General features: G+C 34.1%; 1 protein-coding gene and 1 long non-coding RNA gene across 2 annotated transcripts in view; both read right to left on the bottom strand.

Annotated features, from left to right (window-relative positions):
• The window catches only part of EYS (eyes shut homolog), a 676382-nt gene that overhangs the window by 610133 nt on the left and 43520 nt on the right, over window positions 1-22729 (bottom strand). The gene's annotated exons all lie outside the window — the stretch shown is intronic.
• LOC124417846 lies at window positions 341-21131 on the bottom strand. Its single transcript, XR_006938840.1, has 3 exons — window positions 21060-21131; window positions 11581-20530; window positions 341-10155 (listed from the first exon to the last, which is right to left on the bottom strand). It is a non-coding gene; the product is annotated as an uncharacterized LOC124417846 (long non-coding RNA).

Below are 22729 nucleotides of genomic sequence, written 5' to 3'. Positions count from 1 at the left end.
ACAAACAGAAGAGATTGTACTGTGAATACAGCATGTTTAGAAAATGTGATTAAATCCTAATAATAATACAAATAACACAAATAATTAGAAGACAAAGGAAAGGAGGGAAAGCTTTGATGTAAGAAAGCAATATTCTAATAAGTTTCCTTGACCTACCACGTCAAGTGAAAATAATACAATCTTCTTTAGAATCAGAAGCATTTTAATCTTTTAAAAAATCTATTAAAAATAGTTTATAAAATATTTTTCCACTGCAGTGACCCTAAGACTGATAAAACCAGTATCCTATGAACCAATTTTAAAGCCTTCTTTGGAGTAGAAAGTGTGAAGAAGAATAATTTGGGGAATAACTGTATTGACAAGTTTATATACACTCTAGTTGTGCAAATGTTTTCACATGAAATTTATATTCTTTTCAGTTCCAGGATGTTTGACTTCAATGAAAAACCAAAGATGCCTAGATACTAAGTGGCAGATGGGATTTTCCAAATACAGCTGAGGCTACCAGATTTGAGATTTTTGTTAGGGCTCCTGAAAGCCCTGATTTGCTACAAGTCACAGGATCTGAAAGATGTGGATGACAGAAGTGTACTTACCAAACCAGGTGAATTTCATGGTGATTATCCTGAAGTTTGTTGAATGCTAGATGTTTCTATGAAATGTTAGCATTCTACAAACTAGAACAGATTTCATAAATAGAGTTTTTCCAAATAATTTTCAAATAGCTCTTATTGCAATTAGACTGAAAACCTGATAGCACCCTATAATAAAGACTGTATTCCAATATGTCTTTGAATTAAATTGAAAGACAGAAAAGGCTAAAATAAAAGTTCACTATTCCTAGACATTGTTCTACAAATATATTCTGTCTAGGAGAAGTAGACATCAAGTTTTACATTATGATCAAATCACTTCTTTTTTATTATTGTTTTTATTTTCATTTTATTATTTTTTTCATCTTATGAACTGTGCTTGAGCTTATTGTGAAAATGTTATAGAAAAAATAATCCAATTTGCAAGGTGCATCACTCTGAAAGTTCACACAGCAAGAAGTACTCCTTGCCATCATATACTACAAATTGTGTTTGAAATTAACCTTTTCATTTTAAGTGGTACTATTGAACTTCCTGAGGAGGGCCTTACCGACTGACAGATGGTACATTTCATTTCAGAACTCAGGATAAAATTCTAAAAGAAGATAAAGAAATCTTGACCATTTAAAATCAACATGTAAAAAAAATCAGTTTGATTCCGTTAAAAATCTTTAAGAACCTTGATCAGATTATGTTACTTTTTAATTTTATTTAATGTATCCCATGAATATCAAACTATCACAAAAATTTATCCTGTGGGAACCATCAGAGAATATTGAACGTCACAGATACAATTTAGCATGATAGTCTTCAATCATTAAAACTACAGCAAAGTAAAAACTACATTACAGGCAACAAAATTAAGCAAAGTTAATATGAAAATTGTAAAAATTGTATTAAAGACATGAAGTGTTATTAAAATTAAGAAAAATAATAATTATTGTACAATGGTTTGAACAGACAAATAGATACCAACTTAGCCCAGGATAATATTAAATCAATGAATGCAGATTTCTCTGAATGATTTTTTTTTTCTAATGTTATTCTGAAAGCTGTATGAGCAGAAGATAGGTACATATTATGAAGCTCTGACAGCTTACGAAAGGATGATGAATCACATTTACTTCACAGAGCCAAAAGACAGTGTTCAGCTATCTTAAAGAAATAACTAACACTAGTTCATAACTTCAGAAATCTATGTTTTTGTCTTGAATGGCCTTGATATTCAGTCTCCTGCAAATGAATCAGAAGAATGTGAAATGTGTAATTTTTAAGTAGCTCTGTTGCTTTTCTTTTCATTTAAAGAAAACAAAAGCAATTATTCAATTTAAATCTCATGTACTTTACACCACCTGCAGTAACTAACTTTTGGTTTCAAAACACACATAAAGCCAAGGGCATATTGCAAAAAATAAACACGTACATATGTAACAGCAGTAGAATTTAACACATTACTTCTATGTTTCAAGGTGAAATAGAAGTTTTCTCTGATTCATGGCAGGAAGATACAGTTATTCCTACATATTCTTGCAATACTTTACAATGAAATTTCATTCACTACATGTTTGAGAAGAAATTTAAGCCCATTTCTGAAATACTTATGCCTTCTCTCAAGATACAGAAGGCCAAGATAGCTGCAAATATTTCAGAAAACCTAGAGATCTTCCTACTATAGAAAAGGCTGAGGCTCATAACCTGCAGAGGTTTTCCTGATATATATCCAACACAGTAGATGAGAAAAAATGCCAGTTGAAACTATCAGCAATTTTATTTTACTTTCAGGTCTATACTTCACACTGTTCTGTAAACATGATTAGAAGTTTAAAATAGCAGAAGCCAGCTTTATTTGAAGTTAGTTTCCCTTTGTATCTTCCGGCTTCTATTTGGACTTCATATCAACTTCAGGAAATCTCCAGAGCAATAGGCGTTTCAATACCTGAATGAACATGTGCTCTATATATGGCGTGCAGCACAGCTAAAAAATCAATTCAGTTCAGATTCATCAAATCTGAATGATGAAAACACAGTAGGAAACCTTACAGGTAGATAAAAACAGCTACACAAGAATAAGGTAAAATCAAATAAACAATTTGCTGATCCTGACTAACAGCTATATACTTCCTCAAAATTCAGGAATATAATTTTAATTTTTAATGCTCTGTACTTTCAGGTATGATAAAAATACAGAACAGTCCTCTTTCTCCTCATGTACAAAATCAGTTTATGTTTTATAGTGCTAACCTGTCAGCTTTTTAGTTTAATCTGTTAGTACAGCTGAGATGTAAAGTCCTTCTTCTGTGAAAGTGATGCTTTTTTCAGTTTAGTTTGACTGACTCACTCTACTTCATATAGTATTGCTAAGACATTCATCTCTGTGCAATACCTAAAATAAAGGCAGCACCTAGCTGAAAGAGAAAGTCCACGATGCATTGTAAGTTTCTAATTAATCAGACTGTTCGTAAGTGCTTGGAGTGACAGAAATGAGTAGATGAAGAGGCCTGACATTTGTGGATAAGAAGATTTAGAAAAGCTGAGATTGACAGAAAGAGGATATAACTGGCTAGAATCTACTGGGGTAGAACTATGAAGAGAACTTAAAATCATTTAGAATTCACAATTTCGGCACAAAATATGCAATCATACATTAAAAAATTGTGTGCTTACTTGAAATTTGTATAGTTAACAGTGGCTAGTAAATTTCAAAACTTTGATTTAAAAATATATCTAAAAAATGGAGTGTGAGAAAAAGTGAAGCTGTGGTTAACTGCCTTCATTATCAAGATTTGCTCATGGTGTGAACATAAGAATCAGTCTCCAAAGGTGATATTGCTTATACTGTGTAATTTATTCTTTGGTCCATATAATAGTCTTGGTGTTATAATTTTCTTTGCTTCAGATGAGCCACATACTAAATCATGTCTGTTGTTTTGCTTTGAAGATGTGAAAGATACTGAAAATGATGGAAATACTTTTCATTGCTCGATTTCAAAAAACAAAACAACAACAACAACAACAAAACACAAACAAGACCCTTTAACAATATATAGAAACACCCTTTAACTGTAGAAAGAGAGAGAGCACACAATCAAACAAGAGAACGTAGTTCTTAATTACGGTAATGTATAAGAACAGTAAGAATATTTTGTCAATGAAGCATTCCCTTTTTTAAGGATTTAATATTTACTTACAGATACTTATTTTAGTTTTTAATATGCAGTATTGAATTTTGTATAGTTTTGACAAAATTTGTCACCATATTTATATCTCAGTTAAGGTGGCCATGCTAATGTAATAAAAAAAAAATTCCCTCAAGATAAGGGAAAAGAAAACAAGATGAAAAGTAATTAGAAAAGAAATATCTAAAACAATTTAAGATGAACTCTTTTTGATGATTTTTATAGATTTCCTACAGTCCCAGAATCAACTAGGTGAATAGACATGCTGTTGCTTCTGTCCAGAGTCTATCTAAGCTTGTCCTGAGATCAGGGTATGTAAATTGATTCTGACTCTGAACAGTTCAACATGAAATGGTCATCACTTCCTAAGCCCCTATCCCCTAATGAATATTCCTGAATTGTATTATTTCAGAAATGTTCCAGAAAGGAATTACACAAAGCTTTTGAATACTCTGTCACCCCTCAGCTACATTAAGAATGTAAATTGAACAACCAGCAATGCTTCCAGACTGAAGAGCTTCTAAAAACATCCAGATCTTACACACTTATTTGCTTCTTCTGGGAACAGACTGTCCAGAGATTTTGTAGATTCCCCCGTCCCTGGAAGTGTTCATGGCCACACTGTATAGGGCCCAGAGCAACCTGAACTAATGTCTGACTTAGTGGTTGGCAACCCCACCCTCTGCAGGGGAGGGGTGGAACAAGATGATCTTTAAGGTCCCTTCCAACTCAAGCCATTCTATGATTCTACAACTCCTCTGCTTCTTCATATCAGTAGTAAACAGAAGTTTTCAATGCTGTCAAGTGAACACTGAATAATTTTGCCAAGTGGAAAATGACATAATTAGTCTGGAAAATTATTTTAATTCTTCAGGTTTGCTTTTCTTTTGTTTCTTTCCTTTCCACCTAAAATGCATGTAATGAAAAACAGGCACAATACCATACCAAAAATACTACAATTCTAAGTCATACTCCCACTGACCTTATTTTTTCCCTTGAAATCTTTCTAGTCACAACTTCGGCTAAGGAAGTTCCAATTCCAGCTCCTCCAGTGGCTAGGACACATCATTTGGAAAGCAAGAGTCAGAAGTGGAGTACTTCTCATTTGCTTTCCTATGGACCACTCCAGAAGGATCTCTCCAAAACAACACTCAGTCCTGATTCAATGTATCAGTATAATTTGAATTCTAGATATAACTTAACAGTCAGCATTTTTTTTTTTTTTAATGTGTGTGTTACAGATGCCTAAATATAAGGTTAAGAACCTAGATCTGGACTCTCATTAACATTGTAGAATACCAAAATAATAAGGAAAGACATGTATTCATAGAACTTTCTCTTAATCAAGTGTAAAAAATTCATTACTTACTGAAAGAAAATCCTCCTAACTTCTCAATAGAATACTAGAGCTAAATGTGCTATATTTTATCAACTCTAGAAAACTAAGTAGACCTACGTGAGGGTGAATATGAGACTTGCAGTACGTTGCTGAACATAAGTCTTAGTAAACCAAATTTGTTAAGAAAAGACAGGCTAAACCTTTTTTTTGCCAATTTTGGATTTAAAGTCATGCTCTGAGGGACAATAATAATAATAATTAATGCTTTGCACTTATACGTTACCTATTATCTCCAGATATTGAGTACTGCACATTATTATCCCATTAGATCTTATAACACCCTTGTGAGTAAGGAAAAGTACTTTATTAGAGATTTTACAGATGAGCAAACTGAGGTATTCAATTAAGAAAAAGCATGTAAGCTCAGTAGCGATATTAGTTCATTGTGCCATGGCAGTTAAAAAGGAAACAATGATTTTCCTCATTAAAGAGGAGCAGAAACAAACAAACAAACAAGGATTAAAGCTGTTTTAGAAACAGGACAAGTCTTCATTTAAATCACTATTTTCAGTTTAATTGCTTAAAAAGTACTTTGGAAGGACCTTTCAATATGGGCAAAGACAGAAAAGGTTGCCCAGAGAAGCTAGGGATATTCTATTGTAAGAGATTTTTAAAACCTTGGTCAATAATACCTCCAAATAAATTGAATATTACTCTGCTTTGAGCAAACATTAGAATAAATTATTTCCAGAAGGTCTTTACAGACCTAATCTGTCTGTGATTGAATTACAGTTAGTACTGTGATGCATATATTGATCCCCTGACTACCAAACATTTTAAAATAAAAACTCCCAATCAGGGACATTCAAAAACTACACAATACTGCAGAAATAACCTATCAATTTTCACCCTAAAGAGAATAAATTCTAAACATTTTTTATGCCTGTTAAGAATTATGCTATTATTTTTGGCAAAGTTAATAGATTCCATTGTAAAAACCATCATCCATTCTAAATATGAGAGCTGCTACAAAGGTAATGCCTCCTATTTTATTATGTTAGCCCACAATATCAGAGACAGATGTTGGTGGTATGGCAGTAGAGGCTGAACTTTCTTAACAATATTTCATTACATTTTGTTGAATTTACGCAACAGCAACAAGAAAGACGAGCCACGTTCCAGAAAACCATGGGCAGCTGTCACCCTATGAAATGAAGAACATCACAATCTTCTCACTTCCACCATCAGCAGTTTATGACCAGGGAACCATTTACAAAGCTGAATAAGGGCTGGAGAAACAACGGTGGTAACACTGGAATATCACAAATTCTGTGCCAGGTGGATGTTCACATAGGAGCAGGAAAGTTCATTTGGACCTGCTGAACCAATATAGGACTGAAGGTGACAGTTTCCTGGATCACATCATTAGAGGAGACATGATGTCACCACTACAAGCTGGAGTCAAAAAGGCAGCAGCAACATGTGAACTCCCCATTGAAGAAAATCTTCAAGATGCATCCCTCAGTGGGTAAAGTGATGCACAATAGGTAAGAGGTGATCCAGCTGGATTTTCTGTGACCTGTACAAACCATTAATTGTCACTGCTACATCATGACACTGGCTGAGCCGAAGGCTCAAACTTCCAGAATCAGGCCAGAGAAGACCACCTTTCTCTTGCAACTTCATAATGTCAGGTGCCATACCAGTTTGGAGCACATTGCCAATCTCAGCTGGACTGCCCTATCACACTCACTGTATAATCTAGATTTGGAGCCTTTTCACCTGTTTGGGCTGATGAAAGATGAACATCATGGACATTTTTCAAGCAGTGATGCTGTCATAGCAGCTATGAAACAGTGGGTCAGTCTGTGCTGATACAGTTTTTTTTTTTTTTTTTTTCCAAGCACTGCACATAGGCTCTTTTTCATGGTAAAAATACAGAACTAATAGTGGTGCCTGTGTTGAAAAACTACGTTTTGTAGATAAGAATTTGCCCTAGCAAGTAGTGTTATTTTGCTCTTTGTATCTGTAGCTTTTTGCATGGAAATAAAGTGAAATTATTTTCAGAGTGACCCGAGTATACAGAAGCACAAAAACTATGAAATATTAACTCTTAACCACATGCATATGCAGAACTGTGCTCTTTGTACTTTAACTAGGTTTTAATAACTCAATGGAGGCCACTACACTTCAGCCAAATAATGATTTCTCTAGCTAACTCAGTTATAAAGCAGATCTTGTAATTGAAAACATTAAGTTTAGGCTTAGAAAAACAATCAAAATAAATAAATATTTTTCTTCCTTTTAACATATCTTGTGTAAAAGCACACAGTTCTGTGTAGACCTTTGATTTACCTGCTTTTTAAACATATAGTACCTTCATTTAAGCATTTATCCTTAGACTTGTAAGAGTGTAGTCATTTTCCCACTATATGTGAATTGCCTTCTCTAATTTTCATAAAAATTAACAGTTCTCAGATGTTATATCTGTCAAGGAAGATCATTAAATACCTTTCAAAATTGAATTTTCTTTTGTTCCTTTTCAACATTCAGAAGAGCAGACCTAAAGAATGAATCTCTACTAGTTGTGTCATTTTCCACTTGCCCACTTATCAACATTAAGAACTTCATTCTGTTTACTACTAATAGAAAAAAATATGCAATACAGAGATGTACAGTTTGATTATCCAAACATTTATATGAATATTTAAAAGGCTAGACAACAGTAGACTATGACCTCTGTAGAATTTATAAGCAGAAGGGACTTCAACCAGGTCTGACTTTCCATAGATGAAATGTCATTACAGTTCACTTTATTCTTCTAGAAGGACATGTAACTGGATTTATGAAGCAGAGCTAGAGAATAAAAAGATTAGTGATAAAGACATAAGTCCTCAACAAAATAAACTATTCCTGCTTCTTTTCTATATCATGGATTTTTATCTTTTTTTTTTTTAGCTATGACATAAACCTCCATTACATGTTACTGATGAACCCATATCTTTCACTATATACAGTTTAATCAGTTTCATACATTTAACATTGCCTGTTCCAGCTCTTCAGAAAGCAGGCTTTTTAATATGAGCAGAGAGTATGCTATACTGTTAGTGTCTTAAGGGTGAGTGAAACTGAATTTCCATACTAAAAGTCATTAGCTTATCTACCTTGTCTAGGCCAATAGACATATTTCTAGCAGACTATAAAACTTTTTACTATATGGCTATATAATATAGACACAATGTACGTAACCCCCTTTAACCATGCTAAATCCATCTTTAGCATCGTTTATTGGCATTATGTAAATTTCGATATGATTTTATGGTTTTAACCTGTCTCCTTTTATTAAGGAAAGAGAAAGGAGTTGCTGCCGATGCTTTGAAGCAGCTGGACTAACATTTTTATCTACAGCATGAACTATAGCTTCTCTATTTTGTCTCACTTTTAAGAATTGGATCATAATATATAAAAAATATATATATCCTAAAGTTAGATTCCTAAAGTATGTTTCCTTGGATGTAGGCAGGGGATTTGGGCTTCTAAATTACTTAAGCACTTTTGTCAATTGCCATTCTAAATACCTAGGGATAAACCTTTATAAATTATTTATGCAATCGAGAACTTTGCCCATGAAAGCACAGACTACACTGCAAGAATTGTTGTTACCTTGAAGTTACTTAGACCTTAATTCTAGAAATGCCACTCTCCCTTTCTCCCAAACAGGAGGAATAAAAGAGAAAAGACCTGGTTTCCAAAAATTCCTTATTCGCCTTGAAGAGGGGAAAGAAGAAATCTTATTAATTTGGAAGAACTTTGAAGCATCTCCAAGAGAAAATGAATACCCTGGTTGTAGAATTTTTTTGCCTATAGTGCTTTTAACACATGCCAAGGTTTAATGCTAATTTTTGTTTCTGAAGTACTTAGAGTAAATGAATACAAGTAACAAAGGGAAAGGCAGTGTAGTGACATGAATACAAAATTAGAATTCAGAGACTTTATAAATAAGCTAAAAGCTTTCCTGAAAATGTGAAGCAAAATATTTCTAAGTGCCAGATTTTAAATCAATCCCTTAAATGCTATTATTTCATTGTCAGTACTCCCTTTAATGTGGGCTTTTGTTTCTTTCAATTTTCCTCAGGTTTAGGTCAAAACAGATTTACACTGGAAAAGACTAGGCAGCAAAACTACAGTTGTTCTTCTTTCCAAGCATCTAATAACTGAAGGCTATATTTTTCATGATTTTTTTTTTTTAAGTTGTCACTGATAATTCATCGGAATGCGATCCATTATCTGGAATAACAGTTCTGCAGCATCACCACAGGCTTTGGGGTATGTCTTCTCATCCTGCTGGGCCCTGCAGATGGAAGCCTTGTCCCTCCTTTGTGCTAATGGGGGAAGGTTTGCAGAATCAGATATCTAGATCCTCTTCTGCCTCCCTGATGTCATGCAGCCTTACGCACTCCTGCAGCTCAGCCCCTAACTGAAGAGGTCCTCTACTTGGTCGCCCTTTCTGGAGGCAGCTATGTTGCCTGTCCCTGCTACAGGAGAAAGGTATAGGCATTTCCTGCAGTCTATGCTCTGCACAGCAGCTTCTCCCCTCAGCAGCTCTGTCCAGGAGAAGTCATCAGCCTGGGGATAGGCAGCAGATGGTGAGCCTATGATCTCAGGTGACTGTCCACAGTTTTGCCCTGAGGGCCATATGGAATGAGTGCCCTTGAGCAGCGCAGATGGTCATGGAATAATCCTGGTTCCTGGTTTATGTGTATTTCAAGCCTCTCACTCAAGCAGCAGAATGACACTTGCTAAGGCTGTTGTCTGAGTGCGCAGATAATGCCCACAATTACTCCCTGCTATGCTCATACCTCAATCAGAGGTTCTCCAAAGAGCTGCTGGCTCCTGGTGCATCTCTGTGAAAACTTTGGATCTCCCCTGATCACCTCGGAGAGTGACTGTTGGTTTAATTTTCTATTTTCTTTTTCATTCTTTCAGGTACAATAGAATTTTCTTCCCTTGAAACATTTTTAAAATGAGTTATGTCTTGATCTAAGCCCTATAAAAACAAAGACCTTACATTAGGAAAAAAAATGAAGGCAAGTGAAATTCCATTTCATTTAGGAATAATCAAAATCACAGAAGACACTGTATTCAATTTCATCTGTCTAGCATGATTGAACAGAGACTTAGAGGCTTAAAGTACTTCCCAGAAAATTATAAAGCAAGTTCAAATCTAACATAAATCTAACATACAGTTTTGGTACTACAAAATAAGAAAATGTTTAGAGAGGGATAATGCAGTCTTTTACAGATCCTGGAAGAGCTTCCATAGTTTCTGTAAAAGGTTGATATAAACCCATGGATATTTATTATATTTTTTGGAAGATAAACTAAATCAAAAGACTAATATATTTCCTCTCAGAGCAAACTGAAATTATTCTTGAATCTTTAGCTTCTGAAAGTCATGTTTTGTACTGTAATTAAAGATAAACACGAAACAGAGGCACTGCAGAAAATCATTGACTACCTCAGTTCTGTCCTGAAATTATGTACACCAACATCTATTACTCAGTCCTACCCTTGTAATCATCAGGTATTTTTGCAAAAGATGCAGTCTTCATTAGTTTATTTTCCTCAGTGAATAAATAATATATAAAATTAGTAAATGAAAAGCAGAGACAGAAGTGGTTAAGTCTGTAGACTAACGATTAAAAAATCATTAGAGTAGAAAAGCTTTAAGAATAATTGCATCTTTGTATGGAATCTAAAATAAGAACTCTAATGTGATCAATCTAACTGCAAGGCTACAAAAGCAGCCTTCACTTTCTTTCTCTCTTACACAATCTCTAGGCAAAAGGATTTGGAATCCTTGGCTGAAGTGCCATATTCTAGCTGAGTCTTGCGCTAAGCTTGTTGGAGAGCTTAAGCCTTGAGCAGATGCCTTACAAAGGCAATTATGATAAATGCAAAAGATTATTTTGCAGAGTATTTGAACACTCGAAGTGGAGTAATTTGAAGACCAAACTTAGATCTTCTTTTGTCTAAAGAAAATGCACACTAGCAACACCATCTACCACAGCATACTTCAATATAAGAGGTTAATAAAAACATACTCATTTTTAAATTAAATAACCAATTCTGCTAACAGATCAGCTATTAAAGGTATTTACTGTAACAAGTGAAAAATAGCTTACCGTACAGCTGAATCTTGTTAATTTTTGCATGGAAAAAATAGGAGGCTTATCATAATATAGCGTTATTTTAATTGTCTTCTGCATGCTTAGATGTGAATTATAATGATCTGTGTGCTCTGAATTAATAAACTCACAGAAAGTTAAGACGTACATTAAAAAGCAAAAAAAAAAAGCAAAAGGGAGAGAGCACGCATGAGTGTTAATGCCACTGCTAGTATAATATATTTGATTCAGAACAGCAGATGTGCTAATGGTAGCTGATATGCTGATAAACATGAGGTACTCACCAAGGGAAAGAGCAAAATACATCTGTATCTGCAGTTCATGCAGACACAGCCATATAGATGCAAACTTCTTTTTCTTTAATGTGTAGGAAAAGTTACAGATTTATGGAGAAAGGTGCTCAATTTCTCAAAAAAAAAAGTTCTGAGAAATTATCAAGCATGCAATATGAATATCTGCAGATAGAGAAGCGTGGAATAAAAATTACCAAACACAGACACTAGTTCTAAGCAACATCAGCTAGCAAATCACCTAAGATGCAGTGGTAAGGACATCATTTCAGGCTACATTTAATACTGCATGGTATAATACAAGCCATTTTAAAAGATAATTAGATGCATAATTTCCTATACAGACTGCATGAGAAGCCCAATCAAACTAAATTTGTCATTCTACTGACACATTTTTGCTGTCCTTAATGTCAATTTTCTGCAATTTTTCCTCCCCCTGTGTTGTTATTTTTGGTGAGGTAGTGTGCCAGAGAGCTTTGAGGTATATTTTGCACAAATCAATATATCAGGATGACAGCTATGAAATTCATTTACAAGAAAAAAACACATAAGGTTTGAAGAAGCAACTGTAGTGGGCAGTCACAAGATCATATTTTTAATACTGATTTTCACTTTCCTCATTGGCCTTACATCTATATTCATTTATAACGAAGACAATTTTATAAGTTAAAATGATTGAGACATTGATAATCTCCTAATAGTGATGTCAGATCTGAAAAGGTCAAATACACTGTAGAATTTCACAATGCCCTTATGAAGCTAATTAACAAAATTGATGCTTCCATCTATCTCCAATTCATATGCACCTCAGTATTATTTCCTGATAGACTTCATTGTAAAAACTGTGTAAAGATGGAGTAAAAACACCAATAAATCACCACTGGTTTAAACTAAATTGGTATCACCTCTGTTTTTCCCTCTCTCTCTCACACACACACACACACTCACTTCAGCAAGTATCCTCAAATTGTGTACCTCTTTGTGAAGATTAATATGTACAGTTACACTAAACAAAACATAGTTAATTAAGTATTCCTTATATTCATTAGAGCTGTGACTGAATTTCACATAACTACGTGCTTTATTTTCTTGATACATTGATTTTTCCTCTCATTTTTTTTTCTTTTTTTTTTCAGGCACAAACAAAAAATTACATTGTTTCTGAATTTTACTAGGGCTGGTTGTTGGATATCCATCCTGCCTGACTGATGCAGTAATACACACAGCTCAAAGCTGAGTATTTCTCTGTGAGAATCAGAGAGGTAGCTCAGAGCGCTAGGCTGTAAGTTATGAAAACAAATCAGCAGAAAACAGAGAAGCAATTTCTGTTTAGACTTAAAGGTGCCTTTGTTGAACTGTGTTTGCACCAAGAATGCGTTTCCGAAACTAAGTACTGAAGCCACCCCCTTTTTAAAAGTGTATTTTTTCATTTGAATACAAATTTTATTTGTATGCACTACACAATTCTGTAATAGAAGAGTCATGGAGCAAGGTGGATATACAGGATGATTTCTCATAGACACTCAAGCTGCACTGTTGTTATTGCAAAGCTTGTAGTACAGACTATACGCTAAGGTCTCTGTAGCCAGCTCCGTTCTGGGAATGAGCAGCAACAAATGCAATACTTGGGAAAGAAAGAAGGAAAGTGCCAAGCTCGTGGCTGGCAATTCACACAGTGTTTAGAGTACAGAAACATGTACAGGAGTAAGGACAGAAGCCAAGATCACACTGACTAGAAATATGCCAGCTCAGGGCTGCTGAGAAGCACAGGCTCTCTGGCATTTCTTTTTTTCCCCCCACATCTGTGAACCCCAAAATCTTCACTGTACAATAGTCTAGTTACTACAGAAAAGGTTTATACATTTTCTTCAAGTAAGATGCTAGTCCAAAAAAGCCACTGAAATGCTAAGCAGGGACTTAGTTTAGAAACTTATTGCTTAGTCTTTCTGATGGTAACAAGAATGTTTGATAGAGGAACATAAAGCTCCTTAACAGGACTATAACAAAGGTATTTGCGCAAGAATGATTTTAGCAGTGGAAAGATTACATAGCTGAAATTTATTAATTTCTGTATTGCTGTTAATTCTTTCATCACCTTGGAACCAATATGAAATACACAAACACATCCAAAAAAAGTACACATGGAATAACTTTTCATGACCCAGAGCTATGGTTTTATACAGTAAATACTGAGAAATACAGTGCAGTGATTTCTAAATAAATCACTCAACATACTCTGTTCCAAAACTGGCAGCAGTTGTTTCTATATTCTTTTTGTCTTTGTTTATAGGCTTTGCTTCTATGTGTTACATTCCTGTCAGAAACATTTTGTGCCAGAGGAAGAGTAGTTCTAGTTCATCTGATGTACTGTGCTAGTTTTCTACAACAAAGTGTATTTAACTGCAGACACTCATCTAGTGCTGCATTTTTGGTTTCTGTTACTTAGCTATATCTCAATTATACTCAACAGATATCCAGCTATAAAGTATGGCTCCCTATCACCAAACCCACAGAAGCAAAATATCTTCATACTTAATGCTGTTCTCCTCCAATACCCTTTATAGATCTGATTTGCAATGGTTCTCTACAGAGAGTCTAGAGAGATATCAATTGTTTGCAATATTAATGTAAAGAAAATTACTAGCAGATTCATGGAGGCTGCTCATAAGATGACTGCACTTATTACAGGATTTAGCATCTATGAATGCATCCTGACCTAGTTTCCTATACTAAGTTTTCAAAGCAAGCACTGTTACATAATCATGGCTTTGTTTCAGACATACTGCTCTAGATTTTCAAGACTGTAGAAAGTAATGTATAAAACTTATTACTGGGAAAGTAGCTGGTATACTATGTTCATGTATGTTTCAATATATCAGTTGTATAGCTTATGACTGAATAAAATATAGGCTGTGTGGTGATGAATGAGTTTTGAAGAGAAGACACAGGGGAGGCATATCCTCTCAATATTTACAGATTTAGCCCTAATAAATGTTTTTTTCCTTTTCCTGGATGCAGAGTAAACATTATAAGAATAAACATTTCTTGTTCTTACTGCTCTGCCGCACAGTAGTAAACGCAACAATTATCTTATAGATGAGTTTCTACTGGAAAGAGTAGGCTGTGAGGTAGCATTTTCATTAATCTTCAGAGTAGCTTGTTTATGTAAATTCACGTGAATACTATAGCAGATACTTCGGTATGTTATAGCACAGACAAACCCTTCTTGATGAAATATAAATCCAAACAGCAATACTCAGTTCCTGAAAATTTACTGTATGCAGAAAGATTAAGGCATACAAACGTTCTCTTGCCACAGCTTACCCAAATAAAAAGCAGCAATACAAGGAATTCTGATCAAAGAATATATGTGCATTTTTTTCTTAATATACAAATCTATAATATATGTTGGAGAACTGTGAAGAAATTAAATCCATGAACTGAGTACGGTTTGAGGTATTATGAACCAACAAATTCTTGAGACAATGCAAGGTAATGTAATGTATTTCCAGAGGACTGCTACTACATTCTGTTGCAGTGCTCCAGTTAAGCAGACAGGCTGCACCAAACCAGCCCATACCCAGCCACCTGACTCAGTGACAAGCATTTCTGAACTGGACCTATAAAAACTACTCATGAGACTACTTTTATGTTTCATTTTTCTTCTCTCCCCTGTTCAGAATGAAACAAATATCAAAATTATCAAAATTGACCACAGAACTGAGTATACAACATTTTTAATTCATCTACTATTAACACACTGAAAAGATGAATTAAAGAGGGATATATTTGCAATTCCCTTCTGAATGAATTCTTTTCTTTCATATACTAATAAATTATTATAACTGATTGTAATAATTTATTATCACTCTAAGTTCTATGAATGAAAGAAGCATATGTTTCCTGGACCTCATTTACCACTGTCAAGTTGAAAAAGCATGTGATATTATTACAGATGCATCAGAGATTCTCTATTATGTGAATAAAACGCCAGCAAATTAATATTGGTGAGATGAATTCATGAATATTTACATTCTCCTTGAAATAGATTTGAGAAAAATAGTCATTTGTGTGAAATTTATCAAAGCAGACAGGTATGAAAAGATGATAAAATGTATTTTATGAAGATGGGAATGTATTTCGATGTAACTTTATATTACAAGATACCACTTTCTTATTCCGACTAGAAGGCCAAACTTTCATTTCAGAATATGCTGATAGACCTGGCAACAGTAAATGTCATGCTGAAATGCAAAGTCAATAGAAACTGTAAAAGAAATGTTGAAGAACACATTATGCAGTTATTCTGACACACAGCAAAATAAATATGTTTTGAGGGTCATGAAGTACAACTCAGTTAATGTTTATCAGAGGCAAAATAACACATTTATAAAATAGAGGTGGCAGTGATATATGGAGAAATAGCTATAAGTTACATATATAAGATTTTTAGAAGTCTGTTTATCTCAAAAATTGACTTTTGAAGTTCAGTATTTCATGGTAAATAAAACAGAACTTAAGGAAGTATGATACTGGTAAAAATCAGTCACGATTAAATAGAAATAAGAATGTTGAAAGCAATGAAAGTGTTTGCATTTCCAGAACAATTTTTTCTGCAAAGCAGGATAAAAAATTTACTACTTCTAAAAGAAACTTTATCAGTTTATGAAAAGAATTGTAAATTGTGCTCATCTGCAATACCAAGGAACAAAAGTCAGGCCCAAGAGATACCTTCTTCTACTACATTACTTCATAGAAACCTATATATATGGAGTTTAAGACAGCTGGTTACTGGATAGCTAGTAAAACTGCACATAGAACAAGAAAGTATCTGTAAATTTTGGCAATCAATGACACTCTTACTTTCAAATTAGTTTTCTTAACCTGACATCTGGAAACAAGTATATGCATTGACTTTTTCTGTTACGTTTCCAGTAAAAGTATTGTTAAAAGGACTCCCAACACAGCAACTTCTCATTTACTGATTCATAATGAGGGCGTTTAACAATATCTTGATGTCAAATGTTCTAATCAGGAACCACTTAATTTTACTGTAAACTCTGATATCTAGGGATAAATGCTGCTAGTAGATGGACGAAGAGAGAAGGAGTATATACAGTTAATAGAAATGCTAATAATGACTGCTTTTCTAGTTAAAAAATTAAAAACCTGCATTAAAAAACAAATGTTAAAATTCAAATAATTTTGTGAATTATTATATACCTTTCTTTGCATTTCGTTGCTTTTTAAGGGAATATAGTTAATGAGTAACTCATGAGAAAATGAAAGCAGCAAAACAAGGTTTCAACTTGATGGGTGAAGGTAAAATAAATAAAATGATTCCAATAAGATTGTGAAAAATATGTTAAGTATTAAAAATAAGCACATATATTCACTGATCAAGCTCATGGGCAATCCATTTTAAAATTAATCACTGGCCTGAATTACTCAGAAGAGTTTTAAGCCATGACTGACTTCAGTCTATGGCATATTTGCAGCTCTCATATACCTTTAATTGCATTTTTTGTTGGAATTTTTCTTCTAATTATCTCTTCTAACTAGGTTTTTTGTTTTTTTGTTTTTGTTTGTTTTTCAAACATTTGGTTATTTCACAGACTGCAGTGGATGACAGAAAAGTTTGACCCATTATTTTTAACTATGCATTGTTCAAATTTGACCTTAACATAACCAGTGCAGCACATGAGATTTGAAGAACATCATCTTATCAAACTGCTGGCACTGTCTGACCCTCAGCCAATAATGTCAATTTATTTAGACTAAGTATATCCAAATTTTCAAACAAAACCAGAGTGTATGCATTCGTACAGATAAGATGCATTTGTAACGTGATTTTAAATGGTTGAGCTAGAAAGTTCTTGAAAATGAAGGTTAATAATGAAACCATGGAAAGACACTTGAACATATCAAGTGTATAATGGCATCTCAACATATAAAAGAAAACTCATTCTCTTTTAAAGTTTAATGACTTTTCATTACTCTTTCGCAGTATCCCTAGACTACAGCTTCATATGCTATGAAGTGTAGTCTAATAGAAGTTTAATCCTATCACTATTTGTCATCATTTAGAAGGTGCCTCAGGAAAGGACACATTAAAATACCTTCAATTCCTCTCACTGGTTTAAACCTTTACAGAAGCTCAATTTTACAGAAGTTGTAATTCAAATAATATATATCCGCAGCATTACAGCATACAAGTGCTTTACTTCAGTATGCAGAAAATCCAAATGACTCATACTTACACAAAGGTTTCACTTCAAAGATAAAATGACGAGTGTTTTTTTTTTTCTCTTAGCTACTTTTCAGGGAGCTAAAAAAAACAACAATTTTTTTCTCCTTTAAAAACCAGTATCTTTAAATATAACAGCAGAAAGTTATTAACAGGAAAATGTTCCCTTGAAGGGATATCAGCGCAAGTAAATGAATCCTGTATCAGATAGAAAACAATTGTTAGCTCTGTTAGAAAAACTGCATGAAACTACTGAGTTTTGCACTAATTGCAGTATGAAAATTCATAGTGTCAGAAACAGTTCAGAAAGCTTCACAAAAAACGCCAACTTAATATAATTCCATTCATATTTTAAACAATTCACAGCAATCAATATATAATTTTTATTTTTAATATGTCGTAGAGGATAAATAGTGTATTTTCTTTCAAACTGGTTTAGCAGAAAATATGAAAACGAAACAGCAAGTTTGTTAAATCATGGAGTAATACAGGTGGAAGGACTGTGAGGGGTCCAGTACTTTAACTTCCAGCTCAAGACTGTTCTACTTTCTAAAGCAGATAAATTTCTCAGGATGTGCCACTGAATTAGCACTACTGACAGTAAGAATAATCAACTCTTCCCATGCTGACAATGGTTTAGTTATACATCACATAGGTAGTAAATATATACAGATGACTTAGAGGACTTTGCAAATAGAATTTTCTTGCAGAAAATTAAGACTCCATAATCATTTGAGAAACATCAGATATTATAGCTGCTATTGGAATTCCATTGGTAATGATGAACAGTAAACAATGTTCTTTTATTTACACATTGTTATCAGCAGTCTTTTATTCCTATAACTTCTTCCTGAGTTGATAAAAAATGAATATATACCGGATATAATTCTCAATCAAATTTATTGAGCCCTCTGTATGTTCTCATTGTAAAACAACCTCTTCAGTTCAAAATTTCTTCACAAGATAGCTGAAAATCATGCACAAAGCCATATGTATAAATTCTTACTCCTCTCTCAGCACTCTGGGAAATAAAGTTACAGTTGCATTCATGAAGGGAGGACATTTATAAATTAATGGATATCCTCTGAAAAGCCTTAGAATACCAATTCTCAATCCTTCCTCTATTTCTCCAAATTATTTTTCTAATTTGCACATTCTCTTATCTTTGCAGCCCTGTTCCAGTGCACTAGTGACATAGAGCAGTTCAAATGAAGCACAGTTTCATTTCCTTGTATATACAGACACATACACACAGCCATAGGACAGAGTTCAAACAGATAGAAGGAGATATGCTTGTGAACATTTCATACGCAAAGAAATCTTTTGAAGGGCGATTGATTTAATAAAAATAGACATCTAAATATGCTAAATGAATCATTCACTAAAAGTAACTTTTTCCACATTTGTTATGCAGCCAATAGTCATATACTGATGACTGTTTCAGAGACAGAAATCTCAAGCTGAACATAATGACATCTCTTGTAAAGTACTTCCTATTGTGAACATACCAGATTGCTTTAAGGGACTTCCTGTTTCTGAAATGAAATAAACCTTATATATTATTCTAAAATGTTTGGTTGTTCTTTGGGACATTAAAACAGTGAAGAATTCAGCATGGAGACTACCTCATGCAGATATAAAATATCATTACTGTTAGGTAATGAAACATTAGCAGCAGCTAAATTACCTGTTGATTCTTCAGTGACTCTGGAATACTAAGTGCCCCTTTTCCAGGATGCCACAAGACAGGAAAGGTGTCACGAAGCTTGATAATCCTAGATCTCACTGCTGCTTAAACATATTCTTTCCCAGAAATGGTTAAAATATTATTATACTATCTCTTCATGTAGGTTTTTTTTTTTTTGTATTTTGTATCACATAAAAAAAAACCTGAAGATTTCACAGTTCATGTGTATATTCAAGTTTGCACACTGACTTGATCACCTTTCTTCCTCAGAGTAGTACTTGAAATATTAAAGTATATCACTCCAATTCAAAACAGAAAAATATTTTATGGACAAACTGCCTAAGAATTTGGTTTGTAGCAAGCAGATTTAGTAATATGCCCTACCTCTCAATTGCCCTGTGATAATTAAATATCAATAAAATTATGACCAATAAAACAAACATCCATAGAATCACAGAACTGTTCAGCTGATATTTAAGGTCCCCTCCAATTGAAGCCATTCTATGATTCTATGACACTATCACTACATATAGGAGAGTGGATTGGCTTTGGTTGTTTTTTTTTCTATATCCCTGTAAGGACAAAAAAAAAAAAAAGGCCTTCTCCTGGTCAGAGTAGGAAATAGCCTGAGCTGAGACTCTGGAATGAGAGAGGCTGCACAGAGAGCATTGGGAAAACATACTGACCTGGCCAACTCTGAGCAATTACTTCCACAAGAATTCCTGGTGAGTGCCTGATGGTTTTCAGAGAGAGAGCACTGAGAGAGTGCCCTTTGGGCAGAAGTCATGATATAAACAGGGATAATAGATGTAATTTGTCTGATAAGTACTAAAAAAGCCAATCTTGTACATGGAACAAATGCTTACCTTACCTACTTTTTCTTTCTTAACTATAATACTCACATGTTTTCCTTTTAATTGTTTACGCATTCTAAGTCAGCTGCAGCATAACTACTGCACCTCCTCTGTCTTCTCAGATAAGGCATTATTTCAGTATTTCCTTCCCTAATCCTTTAGAAAAGGAGGGATAGAGCACAGGGAAGTGGGAAAAAAAGTCTCTGACATTATGTTAACATAGAGAAAACCTTCCATAGCACAGCTGTTTCTTTTAATTGGAAACATACTTCCCAATTCAGGCAATGACAAATACTAGTTCTTTTAGCCTCTTTAGTGGGTATCTCAGAAATGTGCAGTTAGATTACAAAACAATCATGGCTTGGCATATAATGGACTGAATGAATTACTCACATTGATTATACTTATTCTTTATGATTGCTATTCTCTCTTCATTCTATGTCATATGAATGATTGCATAGTATTTGTATTGTACTCAGCACAATCGCTACTAAAAACAACAACACAACCCCAAAACATAGTTTTATATAGACTTTAAATATAGACTTTTAAATAGAGACTACATTGGTGAAATGCTATGCTGGGACAGAAAGCACAGCAATAATAGTGGAGTAGCAAAAATATAGCAAATGAGAACAAGACCAAACAAAACAGACACAGAAATCAAGGAAGAAAAACTGCTTACCTTTAGAAGGCCTCAGGCAGGCAGGGATCTCTAGCAAAGCATCCTTGCTTCCACTGCAAACCCTTAAATGAGGTCTGGAAAGAGGTGGATCCTGGCTTTATCCCTTCCTGTCACTCAGCTGCATTGCATGCACCTGAACTCCCCCGGGTTGGCCCTGCCTTCCCACCAGGTGCTCAATCACTGGTTCAAGCTTTGACTTAGCATTTCTGCTACAATTGGCTATAACAATATAACAAGAAATAACACCTTATCTTCAGATTATTCTCAGTGTTTTGCTAAAATAAATGTTAGACACTTTGCTTTAAATAAATGAATGTTTTAGTTAATAGCTTGAATTTCAATAACTGACTTCTAAAAATACCTTTTTAATAACTTTATTCTTGCGCAAACAAAGAGAGGTCTCTTTCAGAGAATGAAGCTGAACAGCTATGATGAGAGTTTCATTATCCGTATTATGAGATGAAATCTTATCTTTTCAACTTAGTTTTATTCTGATTGATTTTAAATATAGTACAGTATGATAAAACCACAGAGTTCTTTTTAGGTCATGCATGATGACCAAACAAAATATAAAATCTAAAGGTGCATATATGCAAGACAATAATGCCATTAGACTACCAAAATACCGTAACTACTCTTTTATTAAAAACAAAAAAACAAAACATATATTCAATATCTTACTTCCAAGATCCATAAAATACCTTCCTACTGCCTATATGCAAGTATTCCTGCAACAGAAGGACATTTTAATGGGGAGACTAGCTAGAGACTAGAATAATTGATTTTGTATTTTAAACTGAGGAAAATTTTAAAATACATATTTTATATTTAAATATCAGTGAGACAGAGGCCCAGCCCATGTATTCTAAAATATGTAATAGCAATAACTATTTGATGAGAGCAACCAACAATAAATTGCCATTGAATGTAGTATCCAGCTGTGTTGAAAATTCACAACTTGACATTTCTTGTATTTATTCATTCTGCAAATGTACAATGCCTTTAACACCTTTTTTTTTTTTTTTTTTCCAATTATTACAGTACATGGGGAAAAGGAATTTTATGTATTGTATAAATTGGAAGCATGCAAATTATTCTTTGAAATAATATCATTATTTTATTAATGCTTTCATGAAAATGGTGTCCTAGTTATTTAACAAATGAATTAACGTGTAACAAGTTGTACCGGAACCATCAGGTCACAGCCAGTGATTGAGCACCTGGTGAAGGGGCATAGGCAGCCCTGAGAGCACAAGTGTGCTCTGTGTGACCTGAAGGGGTGGACCTTCTCTCCTCCCAAACCTCATTTAAGGGCTGGCTGCCACAAGAGAAGCTTCTCTACCAGCAGATTGCTTCTTTTGAAGTGTTTAGTGAGTCCTGATCCTCAGAAAAGAAGTAAGCAATTCCTTCTTTGTTCCTAAGTGATGATCTCTGCCTTTCTTGGGTAATCTACAACTGGTTTGAATAAGCTGTACCTGCTACTGTCTATCCCTACATAAATTAATAAAACTGTCATACGGAAGGAAATACAACGAATTTGCTACTGTAGATATTCTTAGTCCTATTGACCACTGGCAAGAAGTATTTCTTTTTCACTGTTTTTATATAGTAAATTGCTTTGTAATATGTCTTCAATAATAAAGAGTATCCAGGAATGCATTTTAGAACAT

This window comes from Gallus gallus, chromosome 3 (genome assembly GCF_016699485.2).
Source record: "Gallus gallus isolate bGalGal1 chromosome 3, bGalGal1.mat.broiler.GRCg7b, whole genome shotgun sequence".
In the NCBI taxonomy this organism is placed as follows: Eukaryota; Metazoa; Chordata; class Aves; order Galliformes; family Phasianidae; genus Gallus; species Gallus gallus.
This window is presented reverse-complemented; position numbering and strand designations above follow the sequence as displayed.